The sequence below is a fragment of the Heptranchias perlo genome, chromosome 14 (genome assembly GCF_035084215.1).
Source record: "Heptranchias perlo isolate sHepPer1 chromosome 14, sHepPer1.hap1, whole genome shotgun sequence".
In the NCBI taxonomy this organism is placed as follows: Eukaryota; Metazoa; Chordata; class Chondrichthyes; order Hexanchiformes; family Hexanchidae; genus Heptranchias; species Heptranchias perlo.
Window position 1 is genome coordinate 31,690,149 of NC_090338.1, and position 6,770 is coordinate 31,696,918.

A 6,770-nucleotide genomic window follows, 5' to 3' on the forward strand; every position below is an offset into this window, starting at 1 on the left:
GCAGATGTGCGGAGGTAGGAGTGGAGGCGGGTGATATTACGGAGGTGGAGGTAGGCAGTTTTGGTAATGGAGAGGATATGGTGATGGAGAGAATATGTAGGCAAATGGATATACAATAGCATTATAAAAGCAGCTAATGACTTCATATAAACTCAGTGTAAAATCTGTTGTTATTCTACTGGCAGCTCCTTCCTGCAGTTAATACCCAACAGTTCTGATAAATTTAAAGAAAAAGTCTGGAAGGGGCCCAACAAGACCCGAGAGTTGTCACTAGAATTTCAGGAAAGCCCATTGATGGTCATATAAAATTTTCATACCATGTAGAATTTTCATAAAGTAGAAAAGTCACCCGGTCTGGATGGCATGCACACTAGGTTGCTGAGGGATATAAGGGTGGAGATCGCAAAGGCTCTGGCCACAATCTTTATTCCTCCTTGGATATGAGAGTGGTGCCAGAGGACTGGAGGATTGCAAATGTTACATCTCTGTCCAAGAAAAAGGGAGAGGGATAAACTTGGTAACTTCAGGCCAGTCAGCCTAACATCGGTGGTGTGGAGACTTCTAGAGTCCATAATCCAGGTCAAAATTAATTGTCACTTGGAAGAACGCGGGTCAATAAATGACAGCCAACATGGATTTGTTAAAGTCAAATTGTGTCTGACAAACTTGATTGAGTTCTTTGATGAAATAACAGAGAGGGCTGATGAAGGTAGTGCAGTTGATGTTGTGTATATGGACTTTCAAAAAGTTTGATGAAGTGCCACATAATAGACTTGTTAGCAAAATTGAAGCCCATGGGATCAAAGGGACAGTGGCAGTGTGGATACAAAATTGGCTAAGAGACAGAAACCAGAGAATAGTGGTGAACAATTTGTCAGACTGGAGGCTGTATACAGTGGTGTCCCCCCAGGGGTCGGTATTAGGGCCACTGCTCTTTTTGATATATATTAATGATCTGGCCTTAGGTAGATGAGGCATAAATTCAAAGTTTGCAGATGACATGTAACTTGGAAATGCAGTAAACAGTGAGGAGGATAGTACCGGACTTCAGGAGGACATAGACAGACTGGTGAAATGGACAGATACATGGGAGATGAAATTTAATGCGGAGAAGTGTGAAGCAATGCAATTTATAAGAATGAGGAGAAGCAATATAAACTAAATGGTATAATTTTAAAGGGGGTGCAGGAACAAAGAGACCTGGGGGTTCACATACACAAATCTTTGCACTCGGGGCTTGGACTTCAATACAATCTAGACTTATGGGATTAAAGTCTCATCCCTCTGGTGACTGTAAGGGTTCTGTGGTGGTTTGGATAATCTCACACAATTCCTAGTGTGTTCCGATTAGCAATAATTCGGTCTCATTCAGAGAAACCACAAAGATAGGTGATTTGGGACACAGAAATGTGACGTTGGTGCATTAGGGGTGCTCCTTTCAGTCTGGGGTTATGGCACATTGTTGGGACAGTAGAGGCATAGCTTTGTTCTGCCTCTAATCTGTGCTACACCTGTCCTGGGAATGCTTGATGCTGACACTAGCTGCCAAAGTGAAAAAGTGTTCCATTCCCCCAGCTGCAATATCCTTTACCTTGATGAACACTAGATCAAAAAAAGTAATTAAAAAGAAAGTTTTAAACCTTTTTGACTTGTACCAGTAGATCTCCTAGAGCATTGCACATGTGTACTCTAGGATCTGAAGTGACATTTTTGATGTATAACACATTCCTGCTGTAGTCCAAATATGACAATGGTTCACCCCTCATTGTAGTACAGCAAAATTATCACATAACTGAGTTGAGATTAAAAAAGTAAGGTAGTCCTACCTCACTGACACTAAAAGATACAGGCCTCACAAAGGTATTATCTGTAATATTATTTACCTAGCACTTTATAAGACTTTTTCCCTTCCCAAACACTTATTTCCAATTACTTATATTACAAACATATTTTTGCCCTACATCCCATGAAAGATTTGCAGCATTTCCTTAAAATATAAGCACTTTATTTATTTATTCTTCCCTCTTCCCCTGTTAAAACATTCCCTTTTGCTGGACTAAATAAGGTGTTCACATACATCATTAAAAAGAGTTGCTGTCTCCATTAAAGTGTTTGGCATTTTGTTTAGTTTTGGAGAGAGCAGTGCAACATTTTCATAAAAATTGCATCACCAAGTGACATGATGATACATCTCAGTGTGACTTACATCATCTATTTGCAAACCAAAAAGAAGGATTTTCCATACATTTTCTCATGAAGATGGTACACCTTAATGTAGGGTAAGGGCAAGATTAGGATTCAAGTTCTCCCAGTCCTCTCATTCACGATCAATGGGAATATTTCACCCAAAGTGATTTAACATTTCAAATTAGTTTTTAAAAACTCAAAGGTCGTTCATTTTTAAGAAGTTATATTAACTTACAAAGTTCAGGTTATTTGTCAGTGGAGAAGCACAACAGGTTGCTAACACAACCTACTGTTCCATGTGAACTCTTGTCCAGACATATCTTAAGCAAATTTTAATTGCAGGTTTTAGTGACTTATTTTATTACCAAATTACTGCAAATCATATAGTTTTACCTGCATTCCTAACACACCTGCAGACTATTCCCCAATGCATGAGTTGAATTCAGTTCACAGTATAACACAATCCTAATTTCAAATGTCCTCAATCAAGTTATCCATTGCCCAAAAAAACAGAAAATACTTGCAGTGTTGTCAGCTTTGAAATTGTTCAGTTATACATTGGAATTGTCTCTCACTTATGATTGAATGACACTTTTTTTTTGTTGTGAAACCAATCCGTCCTTCAAATTTGAAACTGAAACTCAGATGCACTCGAACAACAAGGTGCAACAATTGCAAACTGGTAAATGAATATAAAAAGGTCTTTCATCGTGATAATGCTGACTTTTGATTATAAACACAATAATTCAACTCAGTGACCAATGCATACTCCAACCCCATTCCAGGAGTTGAGGACACAGTCTGAGATAACACTTCAGTGCAGAACCGAGGGAGTTCTGCATTGTCAGAGGTGCTGTCTTTTGGAAATGTTAAACTGACACCTCATCTGACTGGAGCTTAAAAATCTATTCAAACAGTGTTCTCCCAGTACCCTGCTCAATACTTCTCCCACACGCAACACCACAAAGCAATATATTAACTGGCCATTCATCTTATTGCAGTTTGTGGGACCTTGTTGTGCCCAAAATGGTTGTTGATTTAATCTACACAGCAGCAATAACTGTACTTCAAAGTAATTCATTGTACGTGAAGCGCTCGGGGTGTCCTATTCACATGAAGTACCGTGGAATGTCCTAAGTGATGTGATGAGGTGCTATATAAATGCAAGTTCTTTCTTTCAATGGTTTGTGAATTTGAAAGGGGTTACAGTTTTCTTTAGTTCAATGACCACTCTTTAAAGCAGAAACAACTCCTGCATTTCAGTACTCCAGTTTTGTCCAAAGACATGTCTTTGAAGTTTATTTTGAACAGTTAATTGTTTTAATGCAGTTGATCACATTCACAACTGCCTCCCTGGAGCACTGTGCACAACCATTAATAGTGCAATGGGCATACTAGAAAGCTGTTAGCCAAGGGAGCCCCAGTTTACCATTTTACTGTGCCCTAACTCCAGCATCCACAATGTTCCACCCGTTTTCAGTAATGCACTGTTTGCCAAAATCAAAAGGAGGAATAACGCCACTATCCATTGACAAGCCCCCCAAGTATTTAAGAGAAAACATCCAGGATCAAGTACTTATTTTTCATAACAACTAGCCAAAATTTCATTTCCATGAGCACCAAAGGAGAATCTCAGCCATGTCTCTCCCATCTCAAGAATAAAAAAAACTTGCGCATTTGTAAAAGGATCCCTGTGATCTTGAGAGTCTGAATTTTAGTTTTAAATAATAATCTGCTGAAATATTACTGCCATAATTATAGATTACTTGGCATCATAACATAACTTCCCCCCTCACAAGAATAAAACCTATGAGCCAACAAGCCAGCCAGTTATCTTTCTCTTCCTGGTGAAGCAGCGCAGTGGCTTTGACACTCGGATTCGCTGGTCTCTCCTGAGTCAGCTAGAGTGGCAGTATTGTAATTGGGCTCGTTGCCCATGAACTAGGAAATAGTGGACAGTGGGGAGGGATATCAAGCAGCACCCAGCCCATATCTCTATCATAAGCCCATTGTTCACTAATTGAGTTTACCAACATAATTTCATCTGCAAAAAGCATCTTTCTAAAATGTCCAGAATAGACACTCTGAGGTCATTCTTATGATACCATCCAGCACATCATTGATGAAGACATCAAAGAGAATAGATGGCAGTGGACAACCTTGCTTTATTCTTCTTTTGTTTACCCGTACACAGATCTTGAGCTGCAGGATACACCCTGGCTAAAATTCAAGATTCGGTCATGTACTCCTACAGCTTCCTGCTTGTTCATGATGACTGCATGAAGGTTGAAAGTCTTACCAAAATCAGTTAAAGCAATGTAAGTGGGTTCTCCTAATCCTCATGACATTCTTCAATCTTGTACAAAGCCAAAACCTACCCTATACATTCCTCATGAGGGCAAAAAATTACAAGAGGAAATAAATGGGAAAAAACTACCCCCATCAACTATAACAATAGGATAAATTGCAAATAAAACTATGGGGTCAGATGACAATCAATTCTTAGTAATGGCAAACAGTTCTGCCACATTGTCCTACCAGTCTAACATTTTGTATACTTATGCTATATCTTAAATAAATCTTACAGGTCTCAAAACAATCAATAAAATGTGGTTTCTTTAAAAGAAAACAAGTAGCAACAATATTTATTGGTTTAGAGGAAGGGAAGCGAGTGTAACATCTAGTGTCTCTTATGTGATGTATAATTAATCTGAAACAACATGAAATTTATAAAAAATGGCCCAGGGCATAAACCAACGGCGACAAACAGGAAGCGATAATAGTGAAGGTATCTCATGGGGCAAGTGACAACAGGCGAAGAATTAAATAAACCACAATACAACTCTACAGTACACTTTGCTGTCAATTCATTTGATGACAAATTATTTTTAGGTACAATATTCTTAAATCTGCCGACGAATTCAACACTCATTGAATCTGATCGCTGTAGGGGACAACGCCCAGTCAGATTTTGACAGGTTCAAGATTCAAAACTCTCCTCCTCTCCCCCACCCCAACAAAAAAAAACCGAGAGGTCTGACATGAGGAGAGGCAGCTCTAGGTTTTATCTGCTTTCTGGATGTTACAGATTGTGATTCCGCCGCAATTGCAGGGGTCTGTGTGAGATCCGATTTATATCATTTTCCGCTTTTTAACTCAAAGCCTTTCTTAGAGATGGAAACAAGCTCCACGCCTGTTGCTAAGTAACGACCACACAACAGCCTCTGGGAAAGTGGTTTCAAAGCCACTCCGGGAACAATGTTGTGCTTTAAGTCGATACAGATTGTAGTATTAAAAGCAGCAATTGAGAAAACAAAATGATGACATCCACAAGGGCACTAAAATATCAATTAATAAAAAGAAAGATTGAATTAATTTAGAAGAAAATAGCGAGTAATATGAACGACGCAGGTTAAACACGGTGACATTTGAAGATATGAACCGCCTCGAATCATCAACAATAATCTGCAGCATTTTACACGGTTCCGCGTCTCCCTTTCCAAAAAAGGTCATTCCTGTCCATTACAGTAAATGCGGCAATCAGCCCATGACTTCAGATAGAATAATATTTACAGCCGGATCCACTCCAGTACTTGGAATGGGTTTATTGTGGTGCAGTGTGTTGTTCCGAGGGACTCCGCTCTTTGCATTTTATTCATGAGCATCAGAAGCTGCACAATGCACGCGCCGCGGGTTGTAACATTAAAACATCAATAGGGAATCGCCTTGCAATTTCCGGGTTCGCACGGAGGGGTTATTAAAAACATCCGTTTCGTAGGCAGTCGGTAAACTAACCTACATTTCCTTGTGGAAAGGGGATACGACAAGCTCGACGCTCGAGCTATCCGCAACCCGCAGACGAAGCAAGGTCGCATTTAAAAAAAATATTTCACAATCACCAATAGCAGGGCTCTAACTGCTGAAAGATTACAATCCAGTCTGCAACATACAACGTAAGGCCTCCCATTACAGCTATCTGCATAAGTCTAGGGTATTTAAAAAAAATATCACTGCAATCTAAAACTCAAAGCACGCAGGCACATAGCATAAGGATGACATGTTGGCCATGATTACAAGTAAATGAAGTGTAGAAACAATGTCAATCACTTACAATGACACAGTAACAATATGTCTCCTTTCCAGAAACAGCAGCTCCACTCCGAGTGGGCAGTGTCAGACTGTCCCACAATGCAGCGCTACAGTAGACCTGTCACTCAGCGCCTCCGGGTCATCCTCCCAATGAATGTGGAGACATGGAGTTGGCTCATCCATAAACACCCACGCTCGAATAAAAAGAGAGATCGTATTCATTATCATTATGGAACACACGTCCGATTTTATACCGTCGCTTTGTATGCTTGGGATTTTTCTTTTCATTTTAATTGATTCCCTATTCACCACAATGTGATGCAACATGCAAGCCCGCAGAACAAACATAGACTGTGTATTTCTTTTGTTGTTCTTGAAAAGCAAGTGTAGACAAGTCCAACCTGACTATCGATTGCGTCCATGTGCTTAAAATAACACGGGATTTAGAGCATTTTTACCCAGATTCAAAAATTGGCAAATATGTAAATAGACTA

The 6,770-nt window shown here is 39.6% G+C and overlaps 1 protein-coding gene across 6 annotated transcripts in view; it reads right to left on the reverse strand.

The window, feature by feature from the left end:
* Positions 1-6,368, reverse strand: part of macroh2a1 (macroH2A.1 histone) — a 48,057-nt gene extending 41,689 nt beyond the window's left edge. For all 6 annotated transcript variants that reach the window (XR_010965656.1, XR_010965655.1, XR_010965658.1 and 3 more), the window contains exon 1: positions 6,299-6,368. The gene's annotated coding sequence lies outside the window, so the exon portion shown is untranslated. The remainder of the gene's footprint in view (positions 1-6,298) is intronic.
* Between the last annotated feature and the right edge of the window lie 402 nt (positions 6,369-6,770).